Consider the following 18,803-nt stretch of genomic DNA (forward strand, 5'->3'; position numbering starts at 1 on the left):
GGTTCCACACAAAGGTGGTGCAGGACCAGCGGACAAGGAGGTCCCAGGGTGGGCCCCAGGCATGCTGGTGGCCAGTGCCACAGTCAGATGAGGTGGGAGAGGTGGGTCCACTGGGACCGGCCTTCTCAAACGTGCTATAGTGTTTCAATTTTAAAACATATGTGGGTTAGTAATAGTTAACACATTCTAAGATTAGGTATAACAGCAGGCATATATATTCCCATTAACCCAAAACACCAGATATGGAACAGTTGATTAGCAAACAGGACACATGCATATATGGAACTACAGTGGCCATTACAATAGCATGCAGGTACATTGATGGCAGTATGCCACCAATGTGGGAGTATTTCAACATGGCACATGCATAGAAACAAATTTCAATATTTATCAAACAATAAGACATGTCCCAACAGTAGATTTAATTGTACACATACCATTGAGTTGTGTATTTAGATTATTGTTGCAGATATGATTGGGAGGAGAGAAATATGTCAGTTAACTTGTATATCCCTGTAGTTCTCATTACTTTCTTAGTCAGTGCTGTAATCTGTACCTTACAGGTATTATTATACTACCCTATGGCCTTAAGTCGGACAGTGGTATGGTTGTAGGCAACTATATACATGAACTGTGTTTTACCTGCAGTATACACCTCTTACCTGGTATACCTGTGGAGGTATTGTTTGTTAACACTACCTGACTGTTTCTACACATATTCCGATTCCAGGTTGATGTTATGCACATAACTCTCCATCTTGTATTGCACACACTCTGGGCATGTCTTGACAACATGCAGGTGACACTGGGACATATTTTGACTATTGCCCTCATAAACCTTTGTTGAGTTGCTAAAATGACAGGTTTGTTTTCATATACATTTTCCAAATATTTACAGGTCTGACAGTCAGTTATATGACATTAAATGCTGCCTAAATGTCAGAGATCATCACACTGATATGCCAGGGGGACAGGGTAACAGGCAGCAGATATGGGCCAATTATCTGGACATTCTGGACAAATCTGTACAGTTGAGGGGTATGAGTCTGCATACAGTTTACTACCATTCCCAGGATTCAAACCATGGCTGTGTCTGCTAAAAATGAAACAGTGTACATCACAGTTGAGTGTACTATATAGATATTGCTGTGTATCTCTTCTCTGATTTCTGTTTATAAGTCTCCCGTGGTTTTACAATCTAACCTTGTAATTACAACACTCTTATACAGAGTTTCCTAGACAGTCTTATTATGTAGCACTGTGTGGAGGACAGTGATGAGTAATACCTTATTATTCAGAGAAACTGCAACACTAACACTGCCATACAATACCAGACTAAAATGTACCAGGCTAGGATTTCAATCATTTATTTCTAGGCACAGTTTTTGTATCTGACAGACCTGTGGGGGGAATGTTTGTTAACATTACCCGAATGTTGCCACACATATTGCCAGATTCCACATTATTATTATGCGCATACATCTCACTCTGTTACTCCACACACTCTGGTCATAGCTTCACAACATGGGGGTGGGGATGGGACATACTTTGCTTATTATTCTCATAACAATTTGGTGAGTTGCTAGAGTGACAGGTTTGTTCTTATAGATATATTTCTGACAGTTATGATGTCTGACAATCAGTTGTATGTCATTATCTGCTGCCTAAACTTCTGGGATCATCCCACTGATTTGCCAGGGGGACAGGGTGACAGGCAGGGGAATTACTCCAATTATCTGGACTTTCTGACAATATCTGTACAGTTGTGGGGTATGATTCTGCATACAGCTTACTACCACTCCCAGGATTCGAACCATGGCTGTGTGTGCTAAAAATACAACACTTTACGTCTCAGTTGAGTGTGCAATTTGGATTATGCTATCTATCTTTTCACTGTTTTTTGTCTAAGTCTCTCTCAGTTGTACAATATGACCTTGTGATTATAACAGTCATATACAGACATTCCTAAACATTTTATTTATGTAGCACAGTGTGGGTAACAGTGCTTAATACAACAGTACTATTAAGAGATTGCAACACTACATTACCATATGATACCAGAGTAAACACAAGCAGTCCAGGAGTTAGACCTTTATTGCCAGACTGTTACCCTTTTATTTACAACAACCTATATGAGACTCTTCCTGCTATATTGTCTGGTTTATTCAGTACATGCCATACACGATACAGGTTTTATACTGGCAATTAACTTTCTACTATTTTTAGATTTATTTCTTATGACAGTACATACAAGGCTATTACTAACCAGGCTTGCGATGCAGCCTCTGCAGCCTACAGGCATGGGCTTTCTGATTCACAGCCCACTTTGCTGGTGCTGTCAAAGACATAAGAGGAATATTTGGCCATACCTATCCATAATATACATGAGCTGGCAATTATTAAACAGGTAGTAGGATGAGTACTTACACACGGCTGGGACATAACCCGACTGCCCAGCTTCTTGGATCCACTGATCCAAGAGTTCCCTCTTCCTCCGTTTCAGGTCGGCATAGTTATGCCTGACCTGCTCACTAGTTCGAAGCATGCCAGTGGCACTGGTGAGGTCACAGGCGAGACAGTCCCAGGCTTCCAATTTATATTAGGAACCCTGGTACTGGTCCTGCAGCAGTCTCTGTTCATGGTCTTTAGCGAAGAGTCCTGCCATGACTTTGGACTCCTGGATGCCCCAGCACTGCACCCAGAAGCAGAATCCTTCTCCCTCACCAGCAATAGTGCCTACAGGAGGAAGCTGCAATGAGTTATGAAATGTATTCCTGCCTGTGGGGTTTAAGTAGGGCAGATTTCCCACACTTTCCCATGATTGGGATGTTTTGAAAATGCTAAGCTATGGGCAAACCTGCTTACGTAAGGTTGGCATTGCTTATAGGGGTATACCAATGGGCAGATTGATTTTGCTGGCCTACACATTGCTTACACCTAGTAAGCAGGGGTGTGCAATTCCTAGCATTGATTATTTTTAAATGTGCACACTATTTGTTGTTTGGCATTGATTTATCATTCATTACATGTTATATATTTGTTTAGTATCTGTGATTCATGTGCACGTACACTGTATGGGATCCTTGTGTTTATTGGGGGATTTCACCACTTTATTACAATGACACCTCACATCTGGACTTAATGCAGTACTCCAGTTCACATATTTATGTTATGTTGTAGGTTATACAACATAAAACTGTATATAGATACCTTTCACATGTAAATTGTGATTTTGCTATAGTGAGGATCTGTTTGGGGATACCTCAATTTTATGTACTGCTGTGATGGCTTACTGGTTAACTGCTGCGACTATAGTGTACAGGCTCCTGGGTTCCAGCCCTGCAAAGGCTGTTTATTTTGTTGCTGGGCAGAACAGCAGCTTTTGGATACAGAGTGATTAAGGCACATTTAAGCAGTTGTAAGCATGTTTGCACGGGTTTGTGCGATGGTAAGCAATGCTAACTTCCGGTTAAATATGCTTACAGAGAGTTAGCTTCAAAATTGCTTAACCTGTGTGTGCACTGCTTACCCCCATGCAAACAGGCTTAAACCTGCTTACTACTGATTAGAACTGCTTACTCTTGCTTACGCCCACACTAATTTAGACAGAAATGAAACATCACTCTTGGGAAAGTGGTAGATTTGGCCCCTCTATGGATTTATCATTCCTTACACATTATACCTTTATTTCGTATCCCCGATTCATGTGTACGTATACTGTATGGGGCACTTGTGTTTATCTGTGGATTTTACCACACTATTACAATGACACCTTATATCTGTACTTAATGCAGTACTCAAGTTCACAAATATATGTTATTTAGTAGGTTATACAGCAAAAAATTTTCATAAAGTGATTTCATATGGAAAATGGAATTTACTACAGTGAGAATTGGACCGGGAATGACAGCTCGCAAAGCGAACACTCTGACCACTATAATATTCCAGTACTGCTTCAATTGCATGTATCTTGCTATGTATCTTCTTGTGCTATTTAAGCTACAGTATGAGTAGCTAAGCAATGGGTAAACCCACGCACCTATGGTTAAATTTAATCTGTTTGATAAAAAAAAAATGCTCTACTGTTATTTTCTCTAGGAAGGGAGGTTTCACTTATTGCTATGGATTCCTCCATGCATCTGCACATTTGGCAGACATCCTAGCAACCCCCCAGACCTCTCAACCTCTTCAGGCAAACTATCTGGACAAAGCTTGACAAATTGTGGTACAACTACAGACATATTTTCATTATTGCTCTTATAAACTTGGGACAGTTGCTAGAGTCACAGGATTTGTTTTAATATATGTTTTCTGACAAATTTGAAGTCTGACACTGAAATGTATGCATTATTTACCGACTTTAATCCTGTGATCATCCCAGTAATTTGCCAGGACAAAGGGAGTGCTGTATGGGCATGAAATATGGACATTCTGCGATGATTTGTATAGCTGGGAGGTATGCAGCCTCCTATGAGCATTCTCACTCATTCTAATTGCTGGGCGGCACTTCCTGAGTGCAGGAGCATGTGTATTGTGAGAGCTCTGCTCATGGACACACCCCCTGCACTCGTCCACGCTCCATGTCTGTTTAGGAGCAGAATCAGCATGCCTTCATTACTATGCATAGCGCACTGCCCTTAAATGGTTGTTTCCATGCAGGAATAAGTCATTCCTGCACGGAAGATTAGTGAATCCCAGTGTCTATCTTACAGTTCTGACTACAGACAGAGACAAAATGTCTGTGAAAACCAAGACTAGAAATCCTACTATATTTTCCTTAGGGTGAACTAATTGCTACCTTGCAAGGGTGAAAATTTTTGAAATGGTTTTATATCTTCCAGATGCTATAACAAATCTTAGCAATGTGTGTGTTTTGTGTGTGTGTGTGTGTGTGTGTGTGTGTGTGTGTGTGTGTGTGTGTGTGTGTGTGTGTGTATGTGTGTGTGTGTTTATGATGACTACTATGTGCTAGATTCTGATCCGTTCCTAGTAAAGGGGGTAGTTTGAGAACCAGAGTCAGATGACCAGATGTATGTGATGCCATTCTGTAATCCAGCACTGAAATTATGTTTTAATTACTAGATGAGACTGAAGTTTCAAGGCAGTCTGTTTTTGAAACCTGACAAGGATCAAACACCCACTTCATCTTGCTTTGCTTTAGTAAGTAACCAGGGAATAGTCACTCTTTAGATCAGTCAAGAAAGTACAGTGAGATTAGTTGAGTGCTGTTTTTCTGTATCTGTGTGAATCTATCCATCTGTTATTTTTAGTATTTCTTGTGGCTGAAACTATGGTGTTTATTGTAAATAGGTATTCCCCAGGATACAGTAAAATCTATGTAGGCTCAGTAAAAACCCTACATACAATGTACCCATGTACATGGCCATGTTTCCTCCTCAGCAGCATGCCATACATATTAATTATGGAGTGCTGACAAGGGAGATCACAATAAAATGAATAATAAATATGTGTGAGCAACACTGTATAAGCTATCCCATACTTGTGGACTGTCCAGAACAATTCTGGACAGTTGGTAAGCACAGCACAATACCTTTTGGCCTGTTAACCTGGACTGAAAGGGGAACAACATGTTTTGCTTCATGAAATTGCAATTAATTTTTTTTTACATTCATGTGCTTGTTTGAGTAGTGTGGCGCATTGCACAGCTATGCTTAGCTTTGCTTATATATACAGTAGACATCTGCTACACATCTAAAAATAGAAACTGGATGTATTCAATTTTAATTTTTTTGTTATTTTTTTCTCTTGTGCTTTATATATATAGCAGACATCTACCAGACATCTAAAAATAGAAACTGGATGTATTAATTGTTGTCATCCTGTAGTGCTTAGCAATGCACATACCCATCCAGGAAAAGCTGCTTTACCATAGAGGCACCTTGTAGTATATGTGAAGATATACAATTTCCCTTCACTATCCCAGTGGCTAGATAGGTTGAGTCATGACCTATACTGTAGTAGGTACCAGGTTTGAGTCCTGAGTAGTCATACTTTTACATATATTCCTGTTAAAATGTGTCAGGTGACTGAAACTTAGGTTTAGTTTAAAATTAAAAAATGTTACATTTAGAAAAGCTGTGCAATGCTAAGCAGCACTTAAACATGACTAACGGCCTATTTCTGTTTGCTTGTTGCTAAGCTTCACCTACACATGGTTTGTGTGAGGTTGCATAATGCTAAGCAGAGCAACGCTTTTTTGCATGGCATGCAAGGGTAGGAATGCAGCCTAATTAAAGGTCAATAGGTGGAAATTCCACATCATTGCTTGGAGTTCTAACTTGGCTATGGATATGCCTGGTGTTGTTGATGAAGGAGTGTGCTTTCATGTGCAAAACTGGGGAGTGCAGGAGTCCAGAGTATTTGTTGGACTCCTGGTTTAGAATTATGAACCCCAGCTGCTGCAGGGTGACTACCAGGGCTCAGAGTGTAAGTCTGAGGCCTGGGATCATTTGACCAGGGAACTTACCAGTGCTATTGGTAGCCCCCACACTGGCTAACAGTGTTTTCACCACTATGATGATCTGGGGTATAGGAAGAGGGGAACCTTGGACACATTGGTCCAAGAGGCTAGGGATGGCCACACCCCACAGATATGTAAGCATGTTTGCCAGTAATTTAGAAATATACAAGCTGAATCTGTGCAAAACTGTTATGCATTATGGTTTGCTTTTCTTACCACAGCTGCAGAAGTGAAGGCTCACAATGTCCAGTCCCATGCAGGGCACTTGGCTAGGATGAGGAAAGAGTGTAGTAAGTAGGGAAACATCAAAGTAATAACTTAATGCATAACATAATTATACAACAAAATAACTAAAGAGTTTGCAATCTTAACACTCAGGTATGACATACCTGGGACATCTTACATCTTTATTAATGTGTCACTGTCTACCTAAAATGGTACAGCAAGTTAAAGCAAGTAAGCATGCAATACTGTGTAGTATAGCTTCCAAACATCAGTTAATGGTGTGGTCTATCCAGCTTAAGAGTCACTGTTCTGGTCTGCTCATTGCCTGAAATATGCTGTAGGTTCACTCACTCTCAATAAATGAACAGGGTATATGGGTAAGGTAACATAAGTCTTACACAGCTATCCATGGTCTACATGGCAGAGTTGAAACAACATTAATAAATAACTTTTAAAATGTGATGGTGTTTTCATAACTAATGTTTTCAAATAAAGTGTTCACTATTCCTCTATTCACTGCTTCTGTGTTCTTATCTGACACCAGTCAACTGTTACATGTGCATGAATAAAGAAATGCACTGCTAAATATCAGAAATAAATATAGTTCAAAGAGCACATTAAGGGTCATGTCTGTATTCTAATCATCTTGTCAGAAATATGCTTTAGATTGCATTCAGTAAATGAACAGGATATATGGGTAAGTAAACAGAAGTCCTGGACAGCTATCCAAATGTACAAATACCAGACTTGCAGCAATGTTATCAACAAAGTTTAAAGGGAGATGATTCTTTGAGAAGTAATGTTTTCAAAAAAGTGTTTATTACTCTTGTATTCACTGCTTTTGTGTTCTAATCCGACACCAGTCAACTGTCACATGTGAATGAAAAGTAATGCACCAAGAAATGGCAGACATAAATATAGGGCAAAACCCAGATTAAAGGTCAGGCTTGAGTTCTGATAATTGTTCCTGAAATATGCTGTATATAGCACTCAGTAAATGAGTAGGTTATATGGATAACATAAAAAAAGCCCTAGATAGCCATACATGTGTGGAAATGCCAGATCTGAATTGACATGAAGCAATAAAAAGTGTAAAAGGAGATGGTACTTTGATAACTAATGTTTTACATAAAGTGCTCATTATTCTTCTGGTCACTGCTTGTGAGAGCCAATCGTATAGTAAACACAGCTATGCATGTCTGTAAATATACAATTTCACACAACATGTCACAATAAATGTTTGAAAGTAGATGGTGCGTTGATAATTCATTATATTCAAATAAAGTGCACATTAGTCCTATAGTCCCTGCTTTTGGGTTCTAATCTTATGGCAGCCAACTGAGAAATTACCAGCTGTATAGTGTAATAACTGTACATAAGCATACCTCTCAACTGTTACAACTTTTGCAAAATGCAATGAGTACTGCCCTGTATGTCTGTTCCTTGATCTGCAGATATATGCAGTTTACTGGTAAATTAATTATCAGAACACCCTGCTACTAAGGTATGAGCACACTGTGTAAAAATGTTCCCTATAGTTATGCCTTTGTACTATCATTTGGTAGGACTTGGCCAATAATGTCCCGGGCTAACAGATTGAGAGCTATGTACATGCAACATCATCTATACAACATTTGCAGTCACTGTACTCACAACGGTAATCTTACATATGTAGAAGTATGTAGTAGTAGTCTGTGTAGCAGTATTACCTGTAAAGTTACTAATGCTTGTTTTTGTCTCTCTCATCCCACCCCTTCTTTTCTTTAATTAATTATATTTATTATTATAATTTAATATTAATATATTATTTGTAACTACCTCTTATGTGGCCTTATGCATAATTTCATATTGCTTTGCTGTTAAAATACTTTCTTCTATCTTATTTATTGTTGTGTTCCTCATTATATTCCTTCCTATTTCTTTTGAATAATCATTATTATCTTATATTATGTTAATACTAACATTTGTTTGCTTGTGTTTATTTTTACCTTATGTTTATATTTAATTTACTACAGTGAGACAAGATAGGCCGGTTCCTGGCAATCCACCTACCTTGGCTTCCCCGGCCGAGGCACCAGGGCCCAGCATGTCTGGGCTGCAGCCTGGTGGAGCCACCTCTGGTGCCCCTGCACTACCTGGGCCATTGGGTAGTTCTGGCCCACAGTCTTGGGCTGCCCCCCCCACTCTGGGAGTGGAAGTGGAGGGGTGATTATGTCATCTGTGAAGAACTGCCAGGCTTTGTGCATGGGTTGCTGCACTGAAATCTCAGTGCACACCTACGCTGGATGGAGAGCATGTTGTCCAACCAGGTGGGGCAACCTCACCCCAGGTGCCATCATCAAACACTTCCTCCACAGGAGCAGTGAAGGTACAGAGCTGACAGTCCCATTGATGAGGACTTGTGTCACACTGCTACCATGTCTGAAATCCATTGGACTGGGATTCCACAACACCTTCTCCAGCCAAGGGGTTCAACCTCCTCTTGTGTCACATGCCAATCTTGTCTGCTGTCTTGTCTGTCTGCAAAAGCTTCCCCACCTTCCCAACTTACCTCCTCCACACATACCTATGTCCCTTCACCAGCATTCCACTCTCAACTTAACAAAAAATGGTGACCTGTCCCAAAATAAATATTGTCCCATACATAGCTCTTCATTTTGCACACATGTCCACTGGACACACTTAATTTGATCCAATTGGCTTGACAACACACATATGTTGTCCTCACCCCTCTCTGTCTCTGTGGGGGTGACAGTTGAAATTCAGCTAAAAGATCTGTTAAAGTGCACATTTGTTGCTGTAGAAGAAATGGATAGCTATGGTTCTTTCCTACACCCTTCCTGCACATACCTGCCTGCCTTTCATTATGTTTTCCCCCTGCTTGCACCCCATTCACCACTGTCTTATCTCCCCATTTTTCTTTTCTTTAAAAATTTTTTGTATAATGCTGCATGCTGCGCAGCATCACTTAACTATGCTAAATAGCGCTATATTGATATATGTAGATGAAAACATAGTAATCATGTTGAAACACTACACCTGCACTGTATTTTGAACCCAGGACCATTGCACCTGAATGACCGTGCATTAACCTACCAAGATATACAGCCAGTTAGAAAAACAGGTGTTTTGAGCAACACCTACTACTTGTCAATTTTCCATCATTTAGCGTGTTTAAGCAATTCTACGCATCGTGCCACATCGCGAAAATTTGCTAAAAGAGTAATGGAAGAATGGGAGTTTAACTTGGACTGTGGTATATGAAAACAGCACTATAAAGCCTGACACATAATAATAGATGTAAGTGTGGTATCTAACAGCAGATAACTATGCAATTATATCTGCAACATTTAAAAATACACTTCCTAAAAGTTTATTTGAAAAATAGGTGTTTAACTGGGACTCTGGTAGAGAAACACATCCCTATAAAGCCATGCACATAATAATACATGTAAACGAGGTGTGTAACAGCATGTAAGTGTGCAGTTATATCTACAGCATTTAGAAATACACCTGTTGTAGCAAAGACTCAGTAGTACAGTCTGTTAAATGCTTTGAAAATATTAAGTTTTGGTCCATATAGTTCTGGGTTCAAATCCAGTGGTATTTAGCATTTAAAATACATGTATGTGTATATCACCATTATGAATTATCATATGTATGACTAACTCATCACCTATTTATCCACCCATAGCAGTACAGATGGAATGTCTGCTTTTCAATGATGAAAGTTAAAGGCCTACAGATAGGAACACAGGTAACATATTCCTATTACAACACTAGAAAGTGCATAAAGTGTCAGGTTATGTTATTATGCAGTCACAAAGGATTTGTAAGTATATAATTCCAATGAGGCCCAGTAATACCAGACTGCAGTACACCAATGAATTGCTACTGATATTACAGATAACCACAGTTGCACAAGTACCATACACATATGGAGGTCATGCTAGAAGCGAAGTTTGCCGGCACACACATTTTAGATGACTACCATAACATAACACATGACTTGGCAGTTATCCAAATGGTTGACATACTGGTACATGTACTGCCTACTTTGTTGTAGGACACAACAACCATGTTGCCTTTGACTCTTTTAATGATATATTTGGCTAACATACTTACCTTAAAAGCATACCTCAATATCCTGTGGGATGGGTTTCCTTAATCAGGCTCTGGCTGTATACCAGGGCTACCACAGGTCACACCGTTACTCATAAGTGTTGTTGTCCTCCACATTCTGCAGCCTCTCTGACTATGCTTATTGCTTGCAGCAGCATCAGCTGCAGCCTGTAGCACACACATCTGTATGCAATAAGTAGCTCCTACAAACATTCTCTCAGTGCTGACATAATAGCTTTACCCAAGTAATTTCCACCCAAACATATGAAAAAGACAATGGATTCCACATTGAGACCTCATATCTTGTTGAATAGGTGCATGGGATTGGCTGATTATATTGCAAATCAGCTGTGTATGCTGCTATTAGCATTCCTGAAGCACAGATTGGTTCAGAGGCAATCACCTGCTAATGAGAACCATCTTAAAAAGGCAAACTCCTAGCAAGGTAACCATTGTATATGAGAGTTACTTTCTATGGTGAACTCATTGACACAATAATTTTATATCTCTATCTTTCAATAGAAGAGTATTGTACTCTATCAGGTATGTAGCCATTTTGTTTCCAACATGATGCATATGTCTTAATATACTTTGAGGGAATGGGGATTACATCAGTAAGCCTTTCTGAGAACTGTACAGCTGACATGCCATTGATCTGTAGCTGTGTAACATCTGCAGAGGATGTAGACTACAGCAAGGGTATCATGCTGTCTGTTAACTAGGGACACACATCTCCTGGATACTTCCTTTGTTAGCAGTTTTAATACTACACAGCTATTTGTTTGGCACTGCATTTTATACATATGTTATAGGGGGAGGGTTCCTGCTATGGGCCACACTACAAGTTGACTCCTGTCTTGGGTGTGTAAGCATATGTGAGTATCTGTCATGGCACAAACAGGAATAGGCAACTATTGCTACTATCCTAGTTGGTTCCACACCTTTTGTATGTTTGGCATACTGTTGTATATTAGATGTGTAATCAAGCAGGGAATACTGATAGCCTTCCTTTAGTGCTGTATCTGTACATACTGAACTCCCATGTATGTAAACCTGACATGTGTTCTCATTTTTTTGCATTTCAGGTGATATCATGCATGCCAGATGGTGCTCACCTTTCAGTGAGGCTGAAAATTATCTCATAAATGAGGCGTTATAACAACACTACCAAGTGCTGCTGAACAGAAGGAGGGCTAATAGGCATGAGAGGCAACTCTTGTGGGATGAATTGATGCACAACAGAAATGCCGTGGGGCACCAGAATCACACTTATGAGCAGGTGCAACATCATGCCATGGACATGATCAGTTCTGAATGCAGACAGGCAGCGGATGTGGCCAGGGATTGTCAGGTCACCAGTGGTAGGCCTGCAGTGGAACAACCTCTATCAGCCACAGAGAAATTCCTGTTGAACCTTGCAACACAGTACAGCCCCCAGGCATCCATAACGCAATATGTCATGGATGTGGGTGCCATCATATCCACTCAAGAGGAGCATCCAGGAATGCTTAGTTGCATCAGCATTGAAATACTGCAGCATTTAGCATGTTAGGGTATACATAGTTTTACATGGGTGTTAGCTGTTCATGGGGTGGGGGGAAGGAGGTAAGCTGCAGTTTTAAGCTAATGTAGAGATTGTGACCCACATAGCTGTAAAAATAGCAGCTACTGTAAATGGGAGATATTTGGATGTAGTAACAGTCTTATACTGTAACATGGTGCTCTTTACATTACCTCTCCCTCAAATGTTTTTCAGGACCATCAGGAATAGGAAGGGGCCATGCTCCTGCTGCTGATATGCACAAAGCATTTTTGTCAGAGATGTAGATTTAGTTCAAGGTATTAGATAACATTTCATCCTAGGCCACCTGGCTGGATTGATGTCCTTTCTGCATGACTGACACATGTACAGATATGTTCTGACTGTGCACTCTGCCTTGTAGGTGTAACCACTGTAACAAAAGGGGATACTGCCAGCAAAGCAAGATGGAATTTTGTAAATAATTATATGTCATTGATGAATATCAAAATTATTTGTGTAAGATGCTTGTGTGACAAATGTATTAGAATAGTATGTCATGTGTATATCAAACTGCTTATAAAGATCCAAGTAATCCGGTCTTCTGAGACAAATAATTCAGTTTATTACACAGATAAACCACGATAAACGCTTTCACTAACTAGTAGCTTCTTCAGATCACAAACAGGAAGCACAGGAACCATGTGCTTTAAATATCTGCATGTTAATTAATCAACCAACTTTTAAAGCAGAAGCGCCATAAAACCTAAAAACTAAATATATAAACATAAAATCATCTCAAGATGCAACAGAAATAAACAATGGTGTATGCATATTACTTTTAAAAAATTAAAATAACTTCATTCCATAAGAAACAATAAAAATTGAAGTAAATATAAGAACATGTTGTGAGCAGCATACTATCAAGTACGAAAGTATATACAGCCTAATACATAACTGCATGTGATAGTCATATTATTAATAATACGAGGCAACTTAGAAACTATACATAGTAGATGCCATCAAAAACATGAAACCATATACAAGTCGAAAGAGCTATTATCAACCAAAGTGATACTTGGTATAATAAGGTCAGTGCATAAACAAAGATGTATATCTGCATATGTATAAAAATGTGTATATAAATGTAGTGTCTTAATAAATATATATATCTAAATATAAAAGAATGAATGAATGTGTACAAAAATATAAATAAATAAATGAATAAATAAATAAGTTATTATCTAAAAATGAAGCTAAAACCATTAATATTAACAGTATTACAATATAAAATGAATAAATTACCCAAAAATGTGATATATGTATGTGTATGTATATGTATGGGAAAGGGCATCTATCAGACCACACCTAAAGAAACGTAGGCACACTAAGTTCTGAAATTTTTAAGAATTCAATGTGCCCTGATATTTGTTCCCATACATATACATATTGTTTCTTATGGAATGAAGTTATTTTAATTTGAACTGAATTATTTGTCTCAGAAGACCGGATTACTTGGATTTTTTACACATAGAAGGTTATTTCTCACTCTGTCAACGCTTGCTTGAGTTATTTATCCATTTACTTATCTTTTTTATAAGCAAGCGTGCTGTGGCAGTAACCAGCATTTTTAACTTACCTTTCAACGCTGCTTATAAAGATGTTTCTATTGAAAAGGGTATTTGCAAAATGCTCGTGTTTAAAATTGATCCATAGTGTGCCATGCTGGAGGAAAACAGAAATGAACATGTACTATTGTAACTGCCTAAATGTATATATTTTAACAGTGGAAACTGGAATACAGGAGGTTAACTTCAGTCCAGAAAATTTTAGGAAAATAGCTGAAATTAAATTATTTTACAGGCTACACAATAAAAGATGGTATATTTCAGTTTTCAATGCAGCTAGAGATAGAGAGTCTGTGCTGAGAAGCTTTCTGCATTGTCTTTAGGATGAACTAACTACCAGTTTTGAAATATGAAGGAATCAAATTGTTTTATGACTTCCAGCATCTGCCAAAGATCTGAGGTCTATGTATTTTTACAGGTAGTTGCTAAATATTACCAGTTGCCATCAGTGGTTGCTTTGGGCCTGGGGTCTAGAAGTCAGATGATAAGAAATGATGTAATTCTGCAAGATATCCCAGCAGTAATGTTTGATATATTAATTTAAGAAGTCTCTTAGTGAGACACAGCATTCTGTATTCTGTTTTGGACCTGAAAATAACTACAAGAACCATTCACCACATCTGCCTTGCTCTTATGAAGTAAGTTTCTAGGGAACAGTATAATTCTCTTAGATATAGTCAGGAATATAGTAAAGCTTAGTTTAGATGTTTTTCTTTATTTATTTGAGACTGTCCTGCAATGTTGTTTTAAATATTTCCTGTGGTTTTGAACTCTGATATCACTATGAGTATATATTTAGTATTGTCTTGTTCTTTTAGTATGTATTATTAAATCTATTTAAACCTTTCATGGTGGCTGGTCTGTGTAGAGATATTTAAGTTTTGAGAGCACTTCCATATGTATTTGGTGACACTATGTGGGCCACTCCTAATAGCCTTGCTCCTGATCAAACTACCATTTGTGTTAATATTAATATTACACAGTAAGATTGGACATCCTCTGTTAAGGGCCTTAAAGTAACTGATAAGGAGTTGACTGGTGGCAGTGCTAGCTACCTTATAGTCTGGGCAGAAGGGGGCATAGCTAGTTCTAATCTGTGCCAGGCTTTACCAGGTGTGTGTGTGTGTGTGTGTGTGTGTGTGTGTGTGTGTGTGTGTGTGTGTGTGTGTGTGTGTATCAAACCTCAAAGAGTGTGTGTATCAGCTACTTGGGCAAGGACACAAAGCACTGGTTAGACAGAGAGAGTGCTGGAGATCTTGGCTGGGTCACTCAGCTGAGATCTCAACTCTCTAGCTGTGCCAGTGGAGAGTTTTTTTGGGGGATCTGGAGGAAGATGGAGAAACCAGTCCCAGACTGACTGTGGTCTCTGTGTGCTCTTAAGGGAATTTGCACTTGATGCCGAGAGCTGCATCTGGAAATACTGTGTATGTACTTGTCATCCTCCCAGTGTATGTCCCCCACTGTTGCCAGTGGTGAGAACAGAAGGTCTTTGATTACTGGTTTAGTGGTGGGACATCATATTAATTGGTGGGCAGAGGTGGGATCACCACATCATATACTGGGATTCAGTGGTGTGGATACTGGACTCCTGTTGCCTGTAAACAGTGGTCGCTAAAGAAGGTGGTTGTACTTTCAAGCAGCCACACAGTGGACATTCAGAATTTCATATCACAATATTTGAATTTTTCTTTTTTTTTTTGTTAGCTTTGTTAGTCAGGGAGACCAGGCAAGGATGTCAGTGGGAAATTATGGGAAGCTGACAAGGAACCTGTTGGCTGAGATGTGCCAAGCCAAAGGACTAGGGCATGCCAACCTGACTAAAGCAGAAATTATTGCAGCCTAAGTCACAGCTGCATCATAGACCAGAAACCAGGAGGACAGCCAGACTGGCCTTGGGAATGTACAACTCTCAGAAAAAGGGCAGTTCAACTTTCCTTTAGAAGACTTACAAATCCATCTGGAGTTAAAGAGACTTGAACTGGAGGCCAAAACATTTGGAAACAGAATCAGTGGAGAGACTGTGGCATTTAGAGGCTGAAGAAAAGGAGAAACAGAAACAAATGAATTTAGAATCAGTAGAGAGACCTAGACAGCTGGAAGTTGAAGAAATTGAGAGGCAGAGGCAACATGAAAAGAAGATGCTGACTCTTCGACAGGGTCATGAAGGTAATGGGGAAGGAATAACTGAACCACAGAAGCAACAAAGGTCAGTAAATTTCTTCCACAATTTACAAAGGGTGATAATTTTGATAGTTTTATTCATATGTTTGAAAGGGTATGTAAACAATATAATGTTGACCAATGGCTTTGGGTATAGTTCTTGACCACCTTACTCTGTGGTAAAGCTGTAATTGCTGTTTCTAAATTGTCTGATACTGATTGCTTAAATTATAATACCATTAAAAATGTTTATTAGTGTTTTAGGTTAGCACCTGAAGCTTATAGAAAAAAGTTTTGTGAGTGTAAACGCAAGGCAGATGAAAATGTGTGTGAACATATTGCTGAGTTAAGCACTTATTTTCATAGATGAGTGAGTGGGTGGGTGTCAGGTCACCACTTTTGAAGGGTTGGCAGACCTTTTGTTGAGGGAACAAGCCCTTAGCACTTTGCCTGAGGACATGAGGATCTAGTTGGCAGTTATGGAATGCAATACTGCAGATGAGTTGGGAAAAAAAGGTCACTTATACCTAACAGGCAGGGCATCACTGCACAGGAAAAGGATACCCAGTGCTGCACATGGGTCTAAGGAAACCCATGGCTGGCAGCCTAAACTGCCCCAACAGAGTCCACCAGTAACAGGGGAAGCCACTACTTCAGGTACACGGCCAGGATCAAGGGTTAAATATTTTAAATGTGACCAGTAGGGCCATGTAGCATATAGATGTCCAAGTAGGCAAGGTTGGGAATAAAAGTGGGAGAGCCAGTAAGTGGGAATGACAGAATGCCAGCAGTAAGTTGTCTGGAGATAACAAGGGTACCAAACTACCACAAGAGGTTATATCCTATCTTAGTAGATGGGAAACAGGCCACTTCTAAGAGAGATACAGTCTCTGACATAACAATTGTGAAGCCTGAAATGGTTAAAGAGAAGTACTACTTGCTTGGGCAGTCTACTCCAGTCAGAGCTTTAGGAGGGAACCATTCCAAACACCTTTGGCTAGGGTTCACCTTGACTGGGAGGGTGGAAAAGGAAGCAAGCAAGTAGGTGCGTTTGAGGATATCCCTGCGGATGTCCTAATAGGGAATAATTTTGATAATACAGTACCTTGTGTGGATGCAGTTACATGCAGTTAGACTTGGACACAGGCATGTGGGTCTGGTAGCCTGGAGAGGATCCAGACAGTCTGCACACATGAAACCAGGACTGGTGAGGTGGTTCCTTCAGGGAGGGAGCTACCCTGTAGCAGTGAGACTAAGGTTATCCACAGCTGCTGGTGGGTACTGATGTTCACTTGGACAGAGTGACTGCAAGGGAAGAGGTGAGTAGTAGTACCCAGGCTGACAATGAGGCAACGCTGTTAGAGGATACCAGACTTCCTGTAGAAGGGGAGCTGGGAAGGGTTACAAAGAGAAAGTTGAGACAGGCTCAGCTCTCAGACCCTACATTACAAGACTTGAGGAAGGTAGCCAGGGAGGTGCCTGATTCTCAAGAAAAGGGTGAATCTTTATACTGGGACAAAGGGTTACTGTATAGAGAGTGGAACCCTGAGGGAGGGCTAGAAGGTGAGGTAATACGGCAGTTGGTAGCCCCAGAGTGTACCATCTGGCACTTGTAGCCATAGCCCATGACATCCCCTTTGCAGGTCATATGGCATAAATTGTACCAAGACACATATATGCAGAACTTTTATTGTCCTGGGATTTCCAGAGATGTAACAGGGTGCTGCAGGACCTGTGCACAGTACCAAATAGTAGGTAAGGAATTAGACAAGGAAAAGCTCCTTTGATGCCTTTGCCTGTGATTGAGGAGCCATTTCAGAGGGTAGCTATGGATATTGTGGGTCTTCTAAGTACCCCAAGTTCCACAGGGAAGAAATATATCCTAGTGGTAGTAGATTATGCCACCAGATACCCTGAGGTGGTGGCTCTCTCCTCCATTCAGTCAGAAAAGGTTGCAAATGCTTTGTTAGAGATTTTCAGCAGGGTAGTTTCCCAAAGACTGAAAGAGGTGCCAATTTCATGTCAGACCTGCCAGCTTGCCTGTGGAAGTACTGTGGAGAGAAGCACCTAAAGACCACCCCCTATCAATCCAGTTTAATGGTCTTGTGGTGAGGTTAAACTCTACACAAAAGATCATGCTACATGTATTTGCAGACCAGTTTAAGAGGGAGTGGGACAAATATTTGCCCCATCTGTTATTTCCTTACAGAGAGGTGCCCCAGGAATCCATAGGGATTTCACCCTTTGAGTTGCTTTATGGGCATATGGTGAGGGGACCTCTAGATTTGATTGACGATGAGTGGTAGGGTGAGAGTGAATGCCACAAGGAGTCTGTTGTGGCATATGTCCTAAACCTCAGGACAAGGCTCAGGGAACTCATGGGCTTGACCCAGGAGAATCTGGCAGAAGCCCAACAGCAGGAAAAAGGTATGGTATGACAGGAATGTTCAAGCTAGAGAGTATGCTGTGGGGCAGCAGGTTATGGTTCTCGTTCCTGTCAGACACAACAAGCTGCAGGCAGCTTGGAAGGGACCCTTCAAAGTGGTAAGAAAGGTCAGTGCAGTTAACTACATGGAAGATGTGCTAGGCAGGAGGCAGGGGCACATACTGTACCATGTTAACACTATGAAACCTTACCATGATAGGGAGGTGCTTGTGCTAAGAATTT

The sequence above is a fragment of the Protopterus annectens genome, chromosome 13.part0, assembly GCF_019279795.1.
Source record: "Protopterus annectens isolate FY-2018-M chromosome 13.part0, PAN1.0, whole genome shotgun sequence".
NCBI lineage: Eukaryota > Metazoa > Chordata > Ceratodontiformes > Protopteridae > Protopterus > Protopterus annectens.